We start from the raw sequence: 24,413 nt of genomic DNA, 5'->3' as shown, positions 1-24,413 counted from the left end.
TGAACTTAATTTGTATTCACTTATGCTCAGAATTTAAGTGTTTTGTTGTATATAGTACTATTTTTATGCTCCAACATTTGAAAAATCAAAGGAATTGTTTTATAAGTCTTAATAAAAATATAGTAGTAAAAGCAAGAAGAAATATCATTTAATAGTCATAGATGCTTGTGTAGGGTATGAGGTAGTTTACATGTGTTTGCTTATCTACTTTTCAACACATTAGTTAGGTTTTATTATTATCACAACATTACATTTAAGGAAACTGAATATTTCATAGATTATGCTGGTTGACCAGTTACACAGAAAGTGTTAGAAACTCCCTCATACAGTGTAAGCCAACAACCAAGAAATTAGTGTGCTGAGAAAATGGATCTCTCTGATCTTTACTGAGTCCTAAATATCTTCTCAAGACTCCAGAATGTGCATCCCAGGAGACAGAACCATCTTATTAAGTTACCTGTTCAGAGGATACAGCTGCTTCCCAAGAGGTCTTTCTAGGAGTATGAAATCATAGTATTTCTTTTCTCCATTGAATTAATACTAAACTTATTTTTTTAAAAAAAATTAAAAAATATCTGTTTTAGTCTGCTTGGACTGTCATAATAAAATACCATAAACTTGGAGGTATAAACATAGGAATTTACTTTCACACACAGTTATGGAGCCAGGAAATCTGAGATCAGGGAGCCAGCATGGTCAGGCTTTGGTGAAGGAACTCTTCCTCACTCACAGACTGCTACTTGCTATGTATGTCCTCACACTATCATATACAGAAGGAAAGCAGGATCTCTGATATCTCTTCCAGTACAGGAACCCATCAAATGCACCCCATCTCGACAATCTCATCTAAAAATAAGTACCTCCCAGAAGCCCTAACTTCAAATCTTCCTAGGGCATGGGGGATAAGATTTTAATGTACAAATTTTATAAGGACACAATTCAGATTACTTCCTCAGTACAATTATTGCTGCTCAGGAAATTTTAGTCACTTTCAATGCTTACAACTTAATTTTAATTAAGTCTAAATGTCTTAGAGTGGGTCAGATATGGTGGTACATGACTATAATCCCAGCTACTCAGGAGGTGGAAGGAGGCAAGAGGATCACCAAGTTCAAAGCCAGCCTGGGTGAATTAGTGAGAGCCTGTCATAAACAAACAGACAGACAGACAAATGCTTTAGAGCACACACACACACACACACCCCACAAAAACCAAAACCAAACAACAAAAAAAAAAAAAAAAAAAAACCCCCTGTTTTCAAAACAATGGAAACTGTTGTGACAGGTCAGAGAAAGGTACAAAGATATAGAACATGTTCTTTAATTTTTTAAAATTCTGTTTCAAAATATTTCATCAGCAATTGAGGATGGTTTACTGAGAATGTCACAGCTGCTTGTTTGGACCTGGTTAGGTCTGAAGCATGCTACTTATAAGACAGAGTTCAACACTGGCACCTAAGATAGGAGGGGAAACAAATTGCGATCAAATAGGTGATGTCTTCCAAAATCAGTAAAAATATTTTGAAAAGCACACAAGTACCAAACATTTATAGCTTTAAAAAAAGTACATTAGAGTAAATCAATCTAATAAAAACAACTTAGGTCTCTGTTAGCCAGGTAGTATGAAGAACCTAGGAAAATATTTGGATAATCAAGGCCAAGTACACTTAGTATTCCTTTAGGCTATCATTTATTTATAAAGTCTGTGCTTTATGAAGTAGACATGTCTTCTCTTAATTCAGAAAAGTTTCACTGAAAAATAGCAAGGTAGGGTATGGTTAATCACACCACGAGAGAAAAAAAGAACTCTTTGTTTTCTCTTTGAGTTAAGATTCTAGGAGCATCCATCCTCAGGTATGTGCCATGCCACTTATTCCCATGTGGTCAACTTTCCCTATATGTCATACTTTCCCCAGGGGCAGCTCATTGTGATTGGTCAGAATGATTCTGGAAGCCTACCTGCCTTTTTCTACAGCTAGTGGAAAAGAGATCAATTTTAGTAATTAACTAAACAAGAATAATCATGTAATAAATTGCAAATCCACTTTTCAGAAAATGGTTTGAATTATTTGACATATTATTATTTGGATAATACAAATTATTATTTATATAGCAGTACTTATAATATGTGCTACAATTTCTATACCAGCAGCAACTATGCAACATATTTTTTTAAAAATTACTAGTTACTTACTATGTGTAAAGAACTATTTATGGAGTGACTGGACTACTGAAAATTTATCATAATATGTAATTGATTTTCTACTCCATGACAGAAAATATGAGCTCTTTATTCTTAATTAAGGAACTGAGCGTTTAGTTCAGTTAATTCTGAGCTCATTGGAGCTCATAAGCCTCTCAGAGAATTTGAGAAAACATGTAACTTCTCCCAAGAAACATGAATGTATTAGCAAAGCATTACATATGATAATGGAGTTATTTTTACCCCACTAAAGTCCTTTAAGACAAACCCAGGTATAAACTCTCAATTTTAAGATGAATAAGTTCTAAGGATTTAATGCACAGCATGATGACTCTGGGTAATGACACTTTATAATATACTTATAAGTTGTTAACTGAATTTTAAGTGTTCTCACTACCAAAAAAAAAAAAAAAAGGAAGAAAACTATGAAACTATGTTAGGCAATGGATGTATTACCTAACTTTATTATGAGAATCATTTCACAATGTAAACATATATAAAATAATACACTGCACGCCTTAAAGACATACAAAGGAAAAAATAGACAAATCAGATTTAAAATTCTCACTGGCTCCCAACTATTTATTAATCTTTCTGCAGTTCAGTTTCTTCGTTTGTAAAATAAATCTAACATCATCTGTTTTATAGGGTTGTTGGTAGGTTGAGTAATAACATGAATACAAATATTTTACAGAGAGAACAGAGTCTAGACTTTTCTGAATTAGGAGAAAACATGTCAATTTCATTCAGTACAGACTTTATAATCAAACTGTAGGCTAAAGAAATACTAAGTATATTTTGGTCTTGATTATCCAAATATTTTCTTAGTTTCTCCATACTACCTGGCTAACAAAGATCTAAGTTGTTTTCATGATATTGATTTACTCTAATGAATTTGTTTAAAGCTATAAATGTTTGGTACCTGTATATTTTACGAAGAAACATTAACAAGAATATAGTTTAGTACTTAAAAGAATCATAATTTTAGCAATAGTACCAACTATAACTTCTATTGCTCATATTCCTATTATTAATGAAACTTATAGCAAACTTTTGAGGGAGATAATAACCACACAAGAATAAGCTAAAGTTCCAGTACATTAGATTTCAATAGGTCAGAGGTCTGTTGACTTCCTAATTATCACTTCTGACTTTACCAAAACCAGAGCACCGTTAAACATGGCCATCATACAATATATATGAAACATCCATTAAGAGCAAGTTTTGGGGAATTTTGAATGTGAGGTTTAAGAACACAATCGGTAAAAATAAAACAGTACTTTGGCTATTGAAATGGAAAGAGGTCTCAGTATGTGAGAGAATCTGGAGGGAAGATGTGGCTCAAGGCAAATGAAGCAGTAAGAAAGTTAGTAAGTCAATGTCTTCAGGTGATCAGGGACCCTGTCAGGATGGTGAAAAGGAAAATGAAATAGGAGAGTATGATATTGGAAAGGAAATACTTGAGTGATGGGGAGATATATATATATATATACACACACACATATATTTAATATCTGGGATGGAACTAGGAAAGACAGTAGAATTAATTGGACATAACTTTCTTATATTTATATATGAATACATGACCAGTGTACCTCCGTCATGTACAACCACAGGAAGGGGAAGTTATATTATGTATATACAATATGACAAAATACATTCTACTGTAATGTATATATGAAAAAAACAAAAACTTGTTATTTCTCATTATTAAAATAGTTAATCATAACCCTTTAATTACCCAAATTTTGTTAAAAGCATCTCATACTCTCATTATTGCCACAAACAGAAAAATTAAATCTAAGATTTCTATTTTAATTTTTGAAATATACTAAATGGTCATGACTTATAAAATCTGTCCATTTAAAACTCAGATGTAAATATTTCACAATACTTTCACATAGTATCTTAAATTGGTTCTTTGCAAATTCTGTGTTGAATGGAATGATGAATAATAAACAAAAAAAGTGGTACAAAAATTTCTAAACCATTTTATTCACTTGTATGTAGTCCTCCTATGTACTTCACTATATCCCCCAAGCATTTCTTTTCTGATTCAGGAGCTTATCATATAAGAGAAGTACCTAGAAGGCTTATGGTAATACCACTGATATGGTGCTGCTATACACAGGGCTAGCTCATAAGGAGATGAGTTGGCATTTTGAGGAAGAGTACTGGGCTTACTGGGATGATAAGAGGCAGAATTGAAAGAGCCAATTCCCTGCAAATAGCATATGCAGTATACAACTGCAAACTCAAGGTCAGTTTTTATGGGCACTCATGGAGATTCCCCTGTCTGCTATCAGTCCATCTATAAAATACTTTGTAAATGTGGAAGCCAGTACCTGCTTGCATATGAGAAGAATAATTACCAAGTAATTAATATCTTTTGTTCACAAGATGGCAGCTTTTTTAGCCTAAATGTTAAGGCACCAGAAACTTGCTTTATTTTATACTGGAGAAGAACTTCTGATCATAATGATAAAGAAATGACTGTGATTAAAGCATACAAAATAATTTACACAGTGGCTGAACATGATATGCAGTTTTGTGGAGTATCATTTTACTTATGATGAAGGTGGCCTTAACTTTCCCTTTAGCATGAGTAAACTTTAGACAAATTTCATCCTGATTATAGGCATCTGACTTCCCTTTACTTATAGCATTTGCTTTAGAAAAATAAAAAAAAAGATACTTTAGAAATTTCTTCCTCTACCCTCTGAGATGTAAATCTTCCAAGCCTCTTATAAGTTTTACAACTCCAAAGTATCTTCCCCAAGGACCTGGGAGCCATCCCTTTGGCCTGTGCTCATCAAGAAAGATAAGGATCCTATCTTCTCCTAGTCTCTATGTGAGGGTAGGAGCCTTGATTAGTGCCAATCAGCAAACATGATGACTTAATCACATTCATTAACTTGATCAAGGCCAATCATGACTATGTATGCTTAAGAAAATATTGGGAAGACATTTGTAGGCTCCAGAAGAAAGGCACCTAAGAAGGAAGGTGCCTCAGGAGCTGGGGTGGTGGTAGGGCTCATCTGGGCATCTGGATAGATTCAGATAGTTTTCTGGTTCATTTGCACTTTCTAAAAGAAAACAAAAATTGGAGAATGGTGGGGTTAAAATTACCAGCTCTTGAGGACCACAACAGAATCTCTCATAGGAGTGTACAAATTCCAGCATGAAGGCTATAATAAGGGACAGTTAACAGGAAATCAACAGTAAAAATTACAGAAAGACTTCAATGGATTTCTTGTGTACTCGGTCACCAGAGTGTGTGTGTCTGGCCTTCAGGGCAACTCTATGTACCCCAGTTTCTCTCTACCAAGATGTGTTTACATGGGTAGGAGCAACTAACCTGCATGTAAGTACAACTGCTTGGTTTCTGAAAGCAGAAGCATAAAGAATTAAAGAATTTAGAAGTTAGGGAAGGATAGACTTTTACTCATTTTCTAGATTTTGCTTTTCTCAGTTCACTGCCACCTGATTATACATTTTTGTCACATTTCAAGCTGATGATTTAGGCATAGATAATTTTCTGTCTTTCTGGGGAAAAAATAAAAAATACATCTATGCTCAAGTATTTGTGCAGAGATTGATAACTTACAAACAAATCTGTTTTTATAAACCGTTAATACATATTTCAAATAACAATAGGAGGTATATTGCAGAACCAGAGGCTACATTTTGATTTAGCCAGAGCTCCTGATGGCTTCCCTTTTTCCTCTAACTGAAGTATTTCTCTGAGATAAGAGTCTGATTTTGCTTTAAAGTGGTGGGTTTTTTCGAATGTTAATTTTTTTAAATGTTAATTTTGTTTTCATTTTTGGTCTTCCTCTAGAGCAACCCTGTTTCCTTATGACTTTCTCCCTAGCCTACATTTTTTTTTCATGAAGACACTTTATAGTAAAATTAGACTAACATGCATAAAATGTAAAATGTGTAAAATTATAATCTTAGCATCTTAATATAATCACACAATTTTATGGAAGGTTTCCTATTAATGTCTCTCTGTGTGTGCAAGTGTTTATAATTTTTTAGAACATTGTGCCTTAAAGCCAGTAGAAAAGTTGGCATTAATTTACTCATCTGGCCAATAGAGTTGATGACTTGCAATCAACAATTTAGGCATTCCTGACAAGAGTTATTTTAAATGAAATTCCTCAACATGATTAAAACTATTGATGTCAATAAGCAAAGGCGAATGTGTTTGCTCTCTGCACATCTCATTTCAGAACACTACTTTGAGAATATATTTGTGTTATAAGAGCAAAATATAAAATTTGGTTTGATCAATAAGTTATCTTTCATGGGGGAAATAAAAAACTGAAATGCAAGACAACAATTTTGAAAATTATTTGTAAGGTGAATATTAACGAGGCTTAGGTAAGCCAATTCATCAAAGGTATTCTGTAAAGTAGTGAACTTTATAGGATACACATATATGGTAATGGTGAATAAAATCAGAAGATTCATGCCTGGACTGGTATTCACACAGCAAATTTTGAGAAATATTTCTGGATCTTTCAAAAGGATGTGATGTCACCTAAGTGCCTTCTTTATCTGCTTTCTTTAGTTTGCCTTTAGAGTGTTAAAACTGAAATAGCAGGATAAAAATGGAAGTGAAAATGAAAGGACATTTGTTTTTTAAATAATAGATGTTCTTTATATTCGTTTGTGATTTATTCAACATATTCTGTAATGAAAAATCATATTTATTTATTTTTCATCCTACCTAGATACAGCAAAATATCTTGTCTTATTTTTAAGTAAACAAATATATGAAAGGCCAGAGTTTTAGCTTAGGAGTTGGCAGAATACTCTGTTGGCAACATGGTTAAAAAACTCAAATGTTCTGAAGAATGTTTTCTTTCTAGGATTCATGACTTGGAAGGAAACCATAACCTAAATGTCTATATGTGACTTGTCAAATCTTTGATTCTGTGTATGTGTCTTGTAAGTAATGAATAAAGCACCTATGTTTCATGATTTTTTTTTACAGATTTTACAGCAATAAATCCATATAGTAACTTTATTGCAGTCTTTGAAAATTCTTTCAGCAAATAGGAAGACTTAAAAATGTACCCAAAATACTGACTTAAAAAAGAGGCAAGGCATATCAATTTCTGATTTTGAGGTTTCCTTTACTTTTAATTATCCTTCCATTTCAAAGGACCTAATTAATTGGGGAGTAGTTTTCTCATTCACTAAAAAGGAAGGAAAAATTAACATTCATAGAGTACCCATTAGTGCCCTGAAATTGATCCTCACAAAACTCCCTTTAAGAGGAATAATTACCCAAAGAGAATACCTTAAGAAGAAAAGGTTTAGAGTAAATAACTTAGAAGCTGCTAAGTGGCACAAGAAAGTTTGTTCCCAGGTTGGTTTGAAACCAAAATCTTTTCCCTGTGCTGAATATGACTCTCAAGTAATTTATTGACACACATATATCTTGTCCTACGTAAGCTTTATCATATAAACAAAAATAGGGACATTGATGCAATACTACAATACAAGTGAATAAAAAAGAGAAACAAGGCTGATTCCCTAGGAATATCACTTGCTTAATGTTTGTCACAGGCTGTTGGTTTCCATAAGTTTTGATCACAATAAGAAAGAATTTATTATCCACTGCATGCCTAACCAGCAGTATATACTAGCCACAGCAGATCAAAAGTCCCCGAGGAATCAACTTGACTCTACCAAACAAACCTACTCCCTGCATTCTGTAGATAAAGCATTGCTATCATTACAGTACTCCATTACTCAAAATCCTAAGTGCTTTCTTACTACATTATAAATTATCCACTAAAAATCCACCATGTTTTAGTTAAAACTATTCTCCAATCTATTTGCCACTATTTACCAATACAGAGCTTAATTCTTAACAGTTCCCCTAAGAAACTACATTAATTTTTAATTCTCTCATTTTCTTCATGCTAATACTGCATATATAAAGGCTATAAAGCATTGGCCTTTCTTCTTCCATTGTTCAAAGTTTTAGTATTTGCTTGATTGTGACCAAACAAGCTTGGCCATTGTTTCAATCAGCTTTGCTGCTGCCTTGACTAAAAGACCTGACAAGAACAATTAGAGGAGGAAAAGTTTATTTGGGGGCTCACAGTTTCAGAGGTCTCAGTCCATAATACACAGTGGCTCCATTCCTTGGGGCTAGAAGTGAAGCAGAACATCATGGCAGAAGAGTGTGGCAGATGAAAGCAGAGAGAGTCCATTCACTGGTAACAAATGTATACCCCAAAGCCACACCCGCTAATGATCCACCTCCTTCAGCCGCCCCCAGTTAATCCTACCAGGGGATTAATTCAATAATTGAGTTAAGGCTCTCATAACCCAATAATTTCTCCTCTAAACCTTCTTGCATTATCTCACACATGAGCTTTTGGGGGCCATCTCATATCTAAACAATAATAGCCAGTCAACATAAAGAGGGAAAACAGAACTGCATGTATGCATTTCCATTCATTACAACATATCACTCATTGCTGTGTCTTTTTCAGAGAGAAAAATTTCCCTCTGAAACTAGACTGTATTCAAATACTCCCTCTGGCTTTGTCCTGGTCTGTTTTCTTAGTCATACTAATAAAAAAGTGGTATTTACTAAAAACTATTTTAGCTGTGGAGAAAGAGAGTGTTTTATGTTCTACATTACTTATATACCCCTCTGTAAAAGAATGGAAATTAAAGATTTTGTATGTATGAAAAGGTAACTTTTAATATTTGAATAACCATGGTAAAATTCTTTAAATATGTTTTTCAATTGTTCTTTGTAAATAACAACAATAATGATAAGAGTTGGAGTTTATCATTGCTACATCATAAATTAGTAGGTTAAAATGAAAGTATTTTACTGTCTCAACATTTCTGGAGTTAGAGATCTGAGAAAACTTAAATGGGTTATTCAAAATAATGTTTTTTCATGAGGTTGCAGACAAAATGCTAGCTAGAGCTGTCAGAAAGTTTGATTAGGGGTGGTTCTCCCTGAAATTTCAATAAATATGTGTTGGCAAGCCTTGAATTTTGCTATCTATTGAACAGGGACATGGTCTTTAGTATTTTCCTCTTTTTATATATTAGCTTAGTCCCCTTGACATGACATCTGACCTCCTCTACAGAGATTGATGAAGATTGATTAAAATGTATCCTGCAGTCTTTTATAACCTAATCTTAAAACTGATTTACCATAGTCTCTTCTATGTGTCATTCATTACATATGGATAAGTTTTATCCATCTTATACTCAGGGGGAGGAGATAACACAAGGTATAATTACCAAGAGATAGATCACTGGTTACCTTCTTGGGTAGGGGTACTCCAGCATCAGTGATGGTGAATGCTACCATCCTGGAGCAATTGCTAGGATTCAGATAATGTATTAGGTATTCATATTCACTGAGATAATGACACAATAGATAGTCTTTCATTTTTGATATGAAGAAAATGATAGGCAGAAATATTAGAAAAGTAACAGGGAATTGTGTTAGTAACTGGAAGACTCAGGATTCAAACCCATGTGTATTGTTATCAAAGTCACCATCTTCTCTTCCCTTTAATACTTCAACTTTTTTAAATCTTTTGCAATAATAATGATAAGTGATCTAAATTGTGATGGATTTAATTCTACACATTGTCATGTTATTTAGCATAGAAGAAAGAAAAATCTTACTGAATTATCCTGCTGTTAACTGTAATAAAATTGGTTCTAGGAGAAAATTATAACCTTTAAAATCTCCCACTTTTCAACATGACTCAGATAACTACAAAAAATTATACAGCATATCTGACTTGCTAAATTTTGAAATAAAATGTTTGTGCTTAGAATTGTTCTCCCAAGAACTATGCAAAAATAAGGGATCTCCTCCTCTTTGTCTTGCATCCTGGGAATCTGCAGGGGCTCTCCTCAATTACTGTTCTTTCACATGAGCTGGACAATCAGGAGTTATTGATGGATAAGATGAACCTTACTAAATGAATTAACAATATTTGTTGATTTCTGAAGAATGTATTTTCCATTTTATTTTGTTGGAACAGTCATATAATGCACGTTACAATAATGAGTCATCTATAGCCTTCCCTATGTATTTTTGACAAGATATTATGTGGATCTATTTTCAGATTAGTGGCTTTTAAGGTTCAGTAGCCATCTTTTAGAGAAACAAAACTACAGGTTAAGATAATGATGCGTAATTAAACAGAACACTTGGATTTCAATTAAAAGTGTGGCAACTATCTTTAAAAATTCAGTATAAAATCTGATTTTTTTCTATCATAGTTCTCATTATGACAGCAATCATATCATCTAACATGTAATTATATTCATTTATTGTCATTGTATATCCTGCTGACCTTCATGTATGATATAACCTTCAAGTCAACTATATAAAAATAAAAAGGAAAGAAAATAGGTTATAATTCATCATCAATATGTAGATCATTAACTATAGTTTTCTGTTATATATAAAATAGAATGCAAACAACAACAACAATAACAAAGATAACTAATCAGAACCTCCAAAGCATGAAAACTTTAAAAAGTAGGACATTGTTTTGTTGAAATGTAAAATATTTATAGAAAAATATACACATAAATATAAAGTTTTAATTTTTTTATAATATGCTTTTTACTCAGCTAGTTAGAAAACTACACCTCTAACAACTTAGTACCACTTCTAACAAATATAATAACTGTATGCAATGGTTTTCAAAAGACCACTGTCTCCATTGGGTCAATGACTATTAAAGATACACAGCTCTCAGATCATTAACAGCATCTTTCTTCATACTCACATACAAAAAGAAATTTTGTTTTCAGTCCCTCAAAGTTGTATATTTGACATCCATTAATCTTTAACTCACATCAAACTTAAAAGTACTCAAATTTCTCTAAATTGTCCAATAGGAAGATCTTACCCCAAAACTTCATTTTTTTTCCAGAGAAGTGCCTATATTTTCTATGACTTATAGTTTCTGTTTCAAAATCAGTTCTCTTTTTTGTGGTAAAGTGGGTCTACCTACTATCTTAATTCAAAATAAAATACATGTTTTGTGTTTTTTGGTATTGCAAATTACTAAACATTTTTGAAAATCTAATTTTAGTCTATGTGTCTACATTTCCTTAAATATTCTCCCATTACATCCCTATAAAACACCAATAGGCTAATAATGTATATAGGCTTATTTTGATGACTTGTCCTATGGTTTGTTATTTTCCAATATGCTCATGTCTGGAAACATGTATGAACAGAATTTTCCCTAGTAAGCTTTTTCATCTCTCTCTCTCTCTCTCTCTCTCTCTCTCTCTCTCTCTCTCCTCTCTCTCTCTCTCTCTCTCTCTCTCACACACACACACACACACACACACAAAGATAAAAAAATAAATCTTTCCCATTTCTATAATGAATTCAAACTTTATCTCACAATCATTGTACTATTTTTATGCAATTCTCTTCCTTTGAACTATTTTAAAACTTTATAATAAATCTTTTAGTCCTTTACAAGTTCTTAATCAAAGTTTATTTTAGCCAAACTTAATTCTACTGCATGCATTTATCCATTAAGCAAACACTTATTGAGCATCAGATTAAGCACACAGACCTGAGTCTCAATGAGTTTAGTCTGACAGCGTAGACAGATAAACAAAAATTCAAACAACTAAACTCATAATTCATTAGCCATAAGCTTAGCATCTAAAATGTTGCAGGCACAGTGGATTCAACAAATAAACTCCAAGTCTTGGTCTGTAACTTTCAGATGTGTGATCAAAATTTACAAGTGTAGCAAGTTTTGAGGTAAAAGTATGGATAATCTATTGAGAAGTAAAGACTCAGATGAGGAAACAAACATTTCTATTATGATTTTGTAGTAGGACTGAGTATTAGAGTTTAAAACTGTAGGCAGGGCAAACAGTTATGATCCAATTAAAATGCCTACATGAGAATTAACAAAAGTCTGATCCAAGGCAGAAGTGGCATGGATGGTGGGCATGGTATGGTCTAACAGAGACACAAAGAATTGACGCAATATCACCAAGTTATTTGTAGACAGGGGCAGACATAAAGGGCAAACAAACAAACTGAACATAAACAAACTCAGGTCGACACCAGGTTTCTAGTTTGGACAACAGATGGATATTGATAGATTAATACAGACAAAGAAGATAAAAAATATAGTAGATCTGGGGATGTAAGTTAACTTTTAAATCTCTTCAGTTTAAGGATCCTGTGGGGCAGAAGAATTGGGTCTGGAGCTCAGATGAAAATTGTCTTAGCTTAAAGACCTTTACCATCTTTTTTTTTTTTTTAAATAAGCTCTATTTTTATTAAAAAATATATAAATAGATTAAAAGTAAGCAAATACAGAAACATCATAAAAAGGACAGCAAATTATTTTCAAGATGTAAAGAAACATAAACGCCAAATTGTCTTCCAATGATATATTCTGCATGTGACTGCTCTATATACAGGCATTACAGATATCTATTTCATATAAATGATTTGCTTTTCTTTCTTACTTTCAATGCTACTTCACTTTAAAATGAAACAAATATTGTTAAGAATAATGAAGTCCAATTTATGGTTAGTGGCTTATTTTATTTCCTGCTCAAAACATTTTCCTGTATATAGTTAGAAAAGAAGCATTTGAACACCAGTCAGATTAAAAACTAAGAAAATTATTTGAAGACACATCATAGTAAAACTAATGAAATCTAAACAGAACATCTTATAACAGCTGGAAAAATGAAAAAAACATTTTGTTTAAGAGAGAAAAATTGGCATATGACTTCTCAACATTAACATTGAGAACTAGAATACAACGATATGAGATCTTTACAGGCTTAAAGAAAACAATAGCCAACCTAAAATTATGCCAGCAAAAATATCACTCAGAAAGGAATGCAAAATAAATAAATTTTCAAAGACAAGCCAATATAATTTGTTCATAACAATTCCACAGTAGAATTAATCTTAAAGGATTTCTGGCAGAGGGATATTCAAAACTCCAGGAACAGCCTCAAATAACCAAAGCTATTCTGAGGAAAGAACCCCCTTCCCAATAGATGACTTACACTGCAGATAAAGACTTTCAGTAAACTACCAAAATCAACACTGATGAACAATACTGGTATAAGGATTGACAAGGAGACTTTATAAATTAAACAAATCATCCAGAAATAGATCCACACAGATAATCTCTCATTTAATGACAATCATTATAAAGCAGTATAGTAGGGAACAGATGTCCTTTTCAGTAAATAGTGCCAATTCAACTGAATACCATATGGATAGAAATGATGAATGTTGGCTCTTAACCTCACACTATACATTTTAATGGGTGGCTCTCAGGTGGGAACAATTTGATAGAAGTTGGATTTTCATTTTTCTGAAGATTTCACTGGGAGTGAAGCATGGTTCACTCATACAGCTTGCAAATTGGTACTGGCTTTTTGCAGAGGTGCATCTCCACTAGGGTGTACTTATATAGTATGGGTTTCCATAAAATGGGGGTTAGACTCTAAAGGCAAATATCTTGATGAATGATGGAGAGAGGAGGGGAGAAAAAAAAGATAAGGTACTAGCTCCAGATATGATTTATAACCTAGAATCAAACATCATATTAGAGCACTGGAGGCTGACTCATAGTGGGGTAGGGAGGGAGAGAACATGGGAGGAATATATAAATTCTAGATAGGGAAGAGGGGTGGGAAGGAAAGTGAGGGGGCAGGGGATTAGCAAGGATGGTGGAATGTGATAGACATCATTACCCAAAGTACATGTATGAAGACATGAATTGATGTGGACATACTTTATAAACAACCGAGGTATGAAAATTTGTTCTATATGTGTAATAAAAATTGTGATGCATTCTGCTGTCATGTATTTAAAAAATAAAACCAATTAAAAAAATAAGTGAGTTACTAAGCACGGCCCATATTCACAGGGAGAGGAATTAGACTCTATTTTCTTTGGGATGAAGGATACTTGGGATTGAACCTATGGCATGTTTCATCCTAGCAAGCACTCTAGCACTGAGCTACATTTCCAGCCCAAGACTCTGTATTTTAAAGAGACAAGTGTTAAATAATTCATGGACATGCTTTAGAAGTACCATCATAGCCACATGTATCTTAAACTCAGATTATAATTTATTGAATTATGGCAACTGGGAAGATAAAATTAATCTAGTTTCCACTCTTGCTATGAATGCAATTGTACAAAATTAATTTTTGTGAAATGCTGAATATATACTGAAGTTCTTTATAATATTTTCCTATACTTTTCAAGTCTTAATAACCTTATTAAGCATATTTCACAACATTTTGATTAGAAAGAACTTCTGCCTACAAGAACTCAGAAAACCAATTATTTCACATCAAAAATTTTTAAAAGAAAATAGATAAAATACTGTCTGCTAAACTAGGTTCTATGTTTGAAGAAATTAAGAAATGTATTCTGCATATTACAATGGGAAAAATTAAAACCCCAAAATACAAAAGGGTGTACCATTTGAAAAGTCATAAAAATTAAAATATCCCTGGGATCAAATGAATACTGACCTCTCTAGACTTATCAATCATTTGTAATAGAACAGCAGCAACAACAAATACAACATTGGGGAAAAGAAACTCTTACTGAAAATATATTCCTGGAATAAGAAAAGGATATCCCCCCATAGGCAAGTAAAGGAGAGGATTCCCCTTTATCCTTCCTTGTGCAGGGTGATAATTTTGCTTTCTCTTTCTCTCATTTCCTGCAAATGATGATGTGGGAAAAATGAGAAAAGTAATCCATATCTTTTCTATTGAGAGACCTCTGTCATAATAATGAAAATAATGAAATAGAATGGTCCACCCACAAGAAACAGCTGTTCACAAACATTTATAAAACACAAATGAATAACATACACTAAAATGTGTCCTTTAATATTAATAACATATGCAAATGAGCAAATTAAATTTTTATCTCTTGAGTTGGTCAAAGTAAAGAACAGGAATTACTAGACAGAACATGCAGATGGGTAGCTTTGAATGGTTGATTTTTTTGTGCTTGGAAGCCATCCTACCTGGACTCACATCTATAACTTACTTCAAAGCATAATACTTAACCCTTTATCTTTCACTTTTCTCATATGTGAAGTTGGGATACTAACAATCTATATAATACAGTTGTAATGAAGATTACATGAAATTCATCTATAACACTTACCAGTACTTGGTATCCAGTACAACCAACATCATATTTATAGTTATGGTTAGGGTCAATGTACTGAACACTCTTACTCTTCAGAACCAATTTTTAAAAAGTTTAAATTGGTTCTGAATTTTTGAAAACTAACTATAAACATATTAAGCTCTTTTAAAAAGTTCATGGTCTTTGGCCAAATAATTATGTGAATCAATTACAAAGAAATAACCAGGGTCAGACAAAATCCTGTGTATAAATGTGTTAGTTATAGTATATCTAATAGCTAAAATTAGAAATAACTTTAATTTTGGCTTCTAAAATAATCTAAATAAATTATATATATGGCAGATTCATCAGATTGTATTTAAATATGTTTTAGTGAAATAGGAAAATGTTAGGCAAATAAAGTTCAGTGAAAAGGGTAAATAATTTAAAACTATAAACAATACAATAACAATTACATGTATATCTGCCCAGATTTACACCCTTATTTTATTGTGTAAAGTCTCTGTTCCTATAACAAACACCTGAGATAATAAACTTAAAAAGAGAGCCTGCTTCTTTTGGTTCACAGTTTTGGATGCTTCAATCCATAATTTATACCACTGCTTTATGCACTTGGTAGTATATCATGGTAGGAGAAAATAAAACCAAACTGGGTCAAATGGTGGTTCCATTCCCAGTTTTCCAAGGAATCTCCATACTGCTTTCCATATTGGCTGCACCAATTTGCAGTCCCACCAGCAATGTATGAGTGTACCTTTTTCCCCACATTCTCGCCAACACTTATTGTTGTTTGTCTTCATAATAGCTGCCATTCTGACTGGAGTGAGATGAAATATTAGAGTAGTTTTGATTTGCATTTCTCTAATTGCTAGAGATGATGAACATTTTTTCATATATTTGTTGATTGATTATATATCCTCTTCTGAGAAGTATCGGTTCAGGTCCTTGGCCCATTTATTGGTTGGGATTTTTTTTGGTGCTTAGCTTTTTGAGTTCTTCATATACCCTAGAGATTTGTGCTCTATCTGATGAGTGAGAGGTAAAAATTTGCTTCCAAGAGTAGGCTCTCTATTCACCTCACAGATTGTTTCTTTTGCTGAGAAGACACTTTTGAGTTTGAGTCTGTCCTGTTTATTGATTTTTGGTTTTACTTCATGGACAAGAAGTAAAAGAGAGAAAGAGGAAGGGGTTAGGAGTCTGGCTATTTCATTCAAGTGCATGTTCCCAATGGCTTGAAGAATTGGCATTGGGTTCTACCACTTTAAGTGTCACCTCTCAATACAGTACTATACTTGGATCAAATCTTTACCACATAGACCTTTGGGGGAATTTATGATCCAGTCTATAGCACTTATCTAGCAGTTAATATATATATATATATATATATATATTGAGGATAGTGATTAAAGCCATTAGAAATTTCAGGGGTTACCTTACCTTGGGGTAGAAGTATTCAAAATGATCTTAATGATTTTCTTTTTAGCAACCAGTTTCACTGAGTTTTACAGTGAGAATATGTATGGCTTCCATGTTGAAAATATTATAAACTCTATCACAGTTGCAGATTCATTGTAAATTATGGCTGAAATACTAAATCAAAATGTTTATTAGTACTGCAGCTACCAGGAAATAAACTAACAAATATTTATTTTAATATTTCTTATATGTGCCAGGTATTGAAGTAGATGCATTGACATATTAATGTTTAAATGGTGGTTATGTTCTTTTAAACTCCCATATCCTATATTATAAACATAGAAACAAATTCTTAATTAAAAAATGTTAAATATATAATGAATTTCATTTATTTATTTATTTATTTATTTATTTAGTGCTAGGAATCAACGCATCATGCCAGTGAGCTATATCCAAAGCCCTAGAATTGTCATAAATATAGAATTGATATCTTAATTATATTATCATCAATAAACTTGAGCTAAGTATTGAAAAAAAATAGTCCTCTTTATCTGAAGACTAAATAATTTTTTTTCTTGATCTAAATTATAAAGACACTCAGGTATAGATATGCCAGAGTTGGTATATATCTATATTGATATTTTTAAAGAATAATAGTTTTCATGGGGTCCATTATGTCAATTCTAAGCAGAGCAAGAAGCAGGCTACATCATCCAGCAAGAAAACAATCTAAGTTAAACAGTATCTGATTTGTAGGACAATCTGAGTAGAAAATGTTCAAGAGAAGACACTGGAAATAAAGTTGAAGACACTTACAAAACTGAAAGAATGTTCATTTAATTTTTAATGTGCTCTTTTGAACCTTATCATTTGACATCTATTTAAGTCAAAGTAGATTTAATTTCATCTTTTTCCCTGAACTAAAGGTTGGTGTCTGATTTTTAAATGTGCACAACCACTCAAAACATCAGTTTTAGCTTACTGCTTTCCTGACTTATTAGAGATATATTTTACAGAAGTGATGCCAAACTATTCAATAAAAATATGCTTTTTATTACCCATTTATTTATTAATTAGTGAGAAGATCTGTGGAGCACCTTGACTTTCAGAAGTAAGAATTTTAAGTATTCTTTAAAAATGTTTCTTATGTCCGGGTGCAGTAGCACACACCTATCATCCCAGCAACTTGGAAGGCTAAGGCAGGAGAATTATGAGTTCAAAGCCAGTCTAAGCATTTTAGCAAGGCCCTAAGCAACTTAGTGAGACCCTGTCTCAGAACAGATACTTCTCAGAAGAGGATATACAATCAATCAACAAATACATGAAAAAATTGTTCACCATCTCTAACAATTGAGTGCTCCTGGGTTCAATACCTGGTACCAAAAAAAAAAAAGTGCTTATTATGTTACGTTACATCATAAATTCAATATTAAAAATACATATGTCTACCCTAAATTGTAAAATTTTACTATTGTTAATAGTGTAGATCATTAATATTTTCATTAAAATTTTATACAATGCTCAGTCCTTCCCCAGGTTTCTATTATGATTGATAACAGCAAAATTAAAATCAATAAAATTTTTGTTGAAGGAAGAGAACATGAAATTACAACATCAGACCTGTATGTTAACATCATAAATGCTGAAGGATTAACCGCAAATTTTTCTTATCTTTCACATTATGTTATCAATAACTCATAAGAAGTGTCTTTCAGGACACACATAGTTTCTAACATACATATTTTTATATAGGAATACTTTAACCACAGATACATTTTAATACCATGAAGACTATCCAAGTATTTAAGATATATAAATTATGTACATTTCCCTTCCAGTGTCTTTTAGTAGTTTGCATAGCAGAGATCGTTTTATTATTTAGTCAATTGTGAAGAAATTTTTTATTGTTTTGTCTAGTGCTTTATAGAATTTTTTAAAACTTACATAATGTATGTATTTATGGATCTTATTTTATTTACTTTCAGTGAATAAAATTACTTCTGAAGGTGAGCATGCTGGTGCATGCCTGTAATCCCAGTGACTCAGGAGGCTGAGGCAGGAGGATTAAAGTTCAAAGCCAGCCTTAGCAACTTGGCAAGGCCCTAAGCAAGTTAGTGAGAATCTGTTTCAAAATAAAAAGGGCTGAGGATGTGGCTTACTGGTTAAGCACTCTGGGTTCAAACTCTGGTACTAAAAAGTAGACTTCCAAATTACATAATACTACAATGTCACTTTAGAATAATACTTTCTGGCAACTACGTGTTCCTTTATTTCTTTTGCGTTATTTTACCACTCATCATCTTCTGAGATGGTGAAAGAATGTATAATATCTAGGCTGGATCTATCTACCTGGTCTTCTACCTCTTGTTTTATTCATAGCTTTCACATCATCATCTTTTTGGGAAATGGCTTATACCAAAAACTTCCACAAGTTTTCTTTTTATGGTCCATAGAAAATTGTTTATGAGGTGTTATGTTGTTTCCAATATTATTTTTCTGGCTCACTCAATAACATATTTTCAGTATAGATTCTTCTTTTGCATTTTCAAGTAGATGTACCCTTTATCAAATTATTTGTTATCATTTTAATGGTACCATTCTGTTAGTACTACCTACCTAACCCTGGGCAAATTAACAAACTTTTAGTGCCTAAATTTATTTACAAATTGAACTGATTATATTACCTACTTGTAAACTTGTATATATAAAAGCTAATTTGGAATAGTATCTGGGACATACTAAATGCACAAGTAATTTAGGCCATAAATATTACTTTTTGTTTTCTTCTTCAGGCATCTTTGATTAAAAATAATCAGTATTTTTGAATTACCTGTTTTCTTTTATATGCTAGCCTTTTCAACTAAAACCTGGAAAGTAGGGTGACATCTCATTGTCTTAAGTTGATTTCCATTGGTTAAAATACATGCAACAGGTTGGAAACTCCTCTTGCCCACCATTTTGTCTTTTGATACATTACACCATGTGTAAAAAAAAAAAAAAAAAAAAAAAAAAAAAACATTGTGGTTTACAAGGTTGATTTCTCCTCCCTTTCTAAATGGGGAGAAAGGTTTTATTGTCCCATTTGATGTCAAATTAAGAGGAAGGTGACAAATGTAAGGACAAGAGTCTATAAATTTGTTTAAACTGAATGGAATTTGCTAAAATGAAAGGATAGATGATTTTATACTGATGTGGCTGTTATTGTGGCAAAAAATGGACAAAATTAAGGTAGAAATTTGTTAATGGTCTTGAATAATTTAAATAATGTAAAACTAGCAGATTTTTTATTTCAAGCCAACTGAATTATTTCAAAAGCTTAAAAATATAGTTTATATTCATAAAAATGGCTAAATTTTAAACATTTAATTTTGTTTTGTTGATGACAATCCAGATTTAAGGAAAAAGAACCTATTTAAAAATGAATTTGAAGGAAATTTCCTACACAGACTATAGAAGGACAGAAATGACAGAAATTAAATAATCATTAATAGGTCAAAATTCAAATGAAAACTGATTATGATTAAGCAACTTACCTATGGAGTTGTATGTAAAATCCAAGTAATATTGCTTATCTCCTGACATACTGGTGTAGAAGTCACTTATTAGCTATTTATTTAATCCACTGCCTTTCTCCAGTGTTCCTTGTGATTAGGTGTGGCCATGGGGTTGAAATTTAGTTAGTGGAACTTGAGCAGAAATGTTATAGACACCACTTGCAGGATGGACACCTAAAACCTTGGGCACACTTATCTCATTTCTCTCAATTGCTGCCTGAATGTTGACATCTGAGGCAACCATGGATGCCATGTATTAATTATGGCTAAAACTCCATTCTATGGGAGAGAGACGCTCTCTCCCATCAAATGCACAAGAAATTAAATTCTACTGTGTTAAAAGTCATGGGCATTTCTCTCTTACGTTTATTAATAACTATCTTATAGGCTTTTAATGTTCATGATCTATCTATATATTTTATTAATACTGTAATAATGAAATAGTTTTTGTGAGCGTGTCTACATCAGTTAGCAGGCTGTTCTCTAATTGCACACAACTTGATACTGCAAAATGATCAAATGAAGCTACATAATGGAAAGATTTCAAAAGAGTTGACACTATCAAACTTGAAGTCACTTAGTCTAGTGAAATAAAATAAACTTTGTGAAATAAAGATCATTCCAGGAAGGTTTTAAAGCAAACAACACATGGTTTTAAAAACAAGTAAAAAAACACTGCCATGAAGGTGAAAGCCAAATTTCTTTGAGAAAGAGAGAGTTTCCAATATTTGATAAAACATGCTAAGGTAAGAACTATGCAGTAGAGAGATTATTTTAGAAATTAAAATATCAGTAAGTTTGCCTGTTTAAGGACAGGTTAAGCCCTTGACTGCTTAGTCACATGGAGTCCTTCCCTTATCTTCAAAAACCACAGTATAAATAGCTCTAGATTATTCCCTCAGACTGTGTTGCTGACTAACAGACATCTTCATAATAGCCAGTTGGCATCTATCTCCTTTCCTCAAAGACAAAAGTTCAAATCCTGTACCTCTGAGACATGTCGTATAGCCGTAGCAGCTGAACATGAACAGAAAGTGTGGGGAGGTATCAGACAGCTGCCAAATATCTGGGTTTACCTAGGGCATGTACTTTCTGTACTAGTGTACCCAAGATTATATCTTTCTTACAGAGTGTTAACTCTCCATGGTTGGCATAAGTTAGGTCCATTGACTCAAGAATCACATCATGAAAATCCTTTGAGTATTCATGAGTGAGTGGGCTGGGATGAAATAATAATTTCACATTGCAAAACAGAATAGATTTAAGAGTTTTAATGTCTCAGGTGACATTTTTATCATTATTAATCTCTCCTTATATTTTTGAACAGCCTGCCACAAGAGTGATATGCCCTTGACTTTAGGCTATGAACTTTCAAAACAGTAAATAGTCCTTGTATTTCATTATTTCTGTTAGCAGAATTGCAACTACAATGGTAAATAGGACATTATTTAGATATTATTCTATCCCAAGTTTTATATATCATTATAATAGATATATTTTTTTGTTCAGAGATGATCAATTTGAAATCCCATTACTACTTAGATATTTGTCTATTTAGAAATAGCTTTGTGGGGGCTGGAGTTGTGGCTCAGAGGTAGAGTGCTTGCCTAGCATGCATGAGGCACTGGGTTCGATCCCCAGTACCACATAAATAATTAAATAAACAAAATAAAGGTATTTAAACAAAAAAGAAATAGCTTTGTGATAGGTTTGTGCTTGTAATTTTAATCCCACTTAAACTTTATATCATAGCCAAGGAAACTATAAGCTAATGTAATTCAAAATAAAGTTTAACATTCTAGAGTTAAAATTTCCAAACTACTGTAAATATATTATTTTCAAAAACCCTATCATGATAAATATTTTCTTTTTAATTACTCTGGATATATTTTACTTATTCAGTAAACAAAAATTAAAAACTCAATAAAAATAAATAAATTAAAAAATAGAAAAATGGCATAATTTTTTTAGGGATGTATGTGTGTGAAAGAGACAATGAGTATGTGTATGTGTGTGAGACAGAGAGGGAGAATGTGGATATTTATTTTAATTTACTTAATGGCCTTCAGCTTGAGTTTTCAAAAAATATCATGACTATAAGCAAATTGATAGAAAAGTAGATAACAATGAATTAAGGGTTACTGGCAACCTAAGACACCGTTTATCTCTTTTGAGGTAGACAGAATTCAAATTGCCTTCATTAGCTGAGCAATATGCTGTGGAAAATTATCAAAAGGCTTTTTCATTTGCATTTTCACTAAATAACCAAGCTGCTCTGTTTTCTCCTTGCTCAAGAGCTGTAAATAGGATAGGAAGAAAATAATTCAGGTAAGTAAGCCAGGGGCATTCCAGGACTAGATTAAAGAAAAACAAAAGTTTATTGATGAAGATGTAAAAATTTTGTCTTGTATTATTTGTGATACAATAGTCTCACATGCAGTTTGGATCTAGTATATACAAAGGCATGAATTCTCCCCACATTCCCCAGTACCACAAGCAAAGCTAGAGGCTGTTCTTTTGATAAATGATCAATACTTCAGCCTGACACTACCCTGGCTGCCCTGCTGTTTCTGGTTAAGAGTTTGAATTTCAATTAAGCAGTAAATCTTTATGGAATTACATTTCCTACAGTCAATTAACATCTCACTAATCCCTTGCAATTCTGAAACATTATTATTTTGTACAGTTCTTTCCTTTAGGCACATTCACAAGGCGAAACATTCTTATTTGAGTGCTAAAGACATATTTTCCTCCAAATGAAAAACCAAGTATCAAACAACTGTTTTAAGTTTTTAGTCATGTGGCTGTATGTGCAGAGAATGTTCTATCTCCACAGTATAAGTTAGGAAGCAATCAGATAAACCAGTGGATTCTCTCAGTGACAAGTGACTTAAAGTGATTGCACACCTACAGGCCACATGCTATATTTCAGATTTTTTTTCTATATATCCATTCCTTGAAAAACAATATACAAAACAAAAATAATTCACAGCAATGATCATATTCAAATGAATATAAACATTCCCATTTCCTATGTCATCAAATCCTCTTACCGAGTTTTTCTTAAAAACTTTGTCTATTTTTAAAAAGTGTTGGTTGATGTCTTAAAAACTCACTAATAGAGCACACATCCAAGAATTATCACAGCCCTTCTTTGTCAAGGATTTCAGCATACTAAGACAAAATATTGGCAATTTGATAGTTTTCTCCTTCATATAAGATTTTAATACATTTTAATTTATGAGGCCAAAAAGACAAATTAACACAACTTCAAGACTACAGATTTTAAAGTTTCAGCATAAATAAGTGATACGTATTTAAGGAACTAGACATATTTAATCTTATTTAAACTTTACACAATGTGTACATGTATGGAAATGTTACATGTTGTCCTGAAGTATATATAGTTATTAGTTAAAACATTAATTTAAATTTTAAAAATAATGTGACTTTAATAATTGGATATATAATTGCAATAAAAGATTATTTTCTGTTTTCAGAACTTCAAGACCATTATTCCCCTGGAAGCAAACATACTTTTGCCTGTGCCAACAAAATTCTCCCATTAGAAGTACCACTCTTTTTAATAATTTAGAGTGCAAAAACAAAATGCTAACAATTGACTTGAAGTCTGAGTGATTTCATTGGGATGATTGGGTGACTTTGATAAAAATAAAAGAAAATTTCATTTTAAGTGATATCAGGATCAAACTTTTTTTTCTTTTTTTCTTATTTCTTAGATACATCGCAAAGAATCAAACTTTATGGTTCAACAACCATATTGCCAGATATTGTATTATTAGATGCTCAGATATAGTTTATATAGTCCTGCATAGAAAGAGCTTCCACTCACATTCTTCATAGCCTGTTATTTAAACTACATGGTAAGAACAAGAAAATACACATCAGACAGAGGCTTTTTGAACTGATGGCTATTTAGCCAGCTTTTAAACATTAATCTGCTTGACTCCAAGGTTTTTGGCTTTTCATTCCACTACACTTGAAATCTCCTGATAAATCTGTCTCTGTCTTTTAAA

At 32.4% G+C, this 24,413-nt stretch overlaps 1 protein-coding gene across 1 annotated transcript in view; it reads right to left on the bottom strand.

The window, feature by feature from the left end:
- Positions 1 to 24,413, bottom strand: part of Mmp16 (matrix metallopeptidase 16) — a 253,559-nt gene that overhangs the window by 83,969 nt on the left and 145,177 nt on the right. The window lies entirely within an intron of this gene.

The sequence above is a fragment of the Marmota flaviventris genome, chromosome 15 (genome assembly GCF_047511675.1).
Source record: "Marmota flaviventris isolate mMarFla1 chromosome 15, mMarFla1.hap1, whole genome shotgun sequence".
Taxonomy (NCBI): Eukaryota; Metazoa; Chordata; class Mammalia; order Rodentia; family Sciuridae; genus Marmota; species Marmota flaviventris.
Note: the sequence above shows the minus strand (reverse complement) of the source record. Positions and strands in the feature narration are given on the sequence as shown.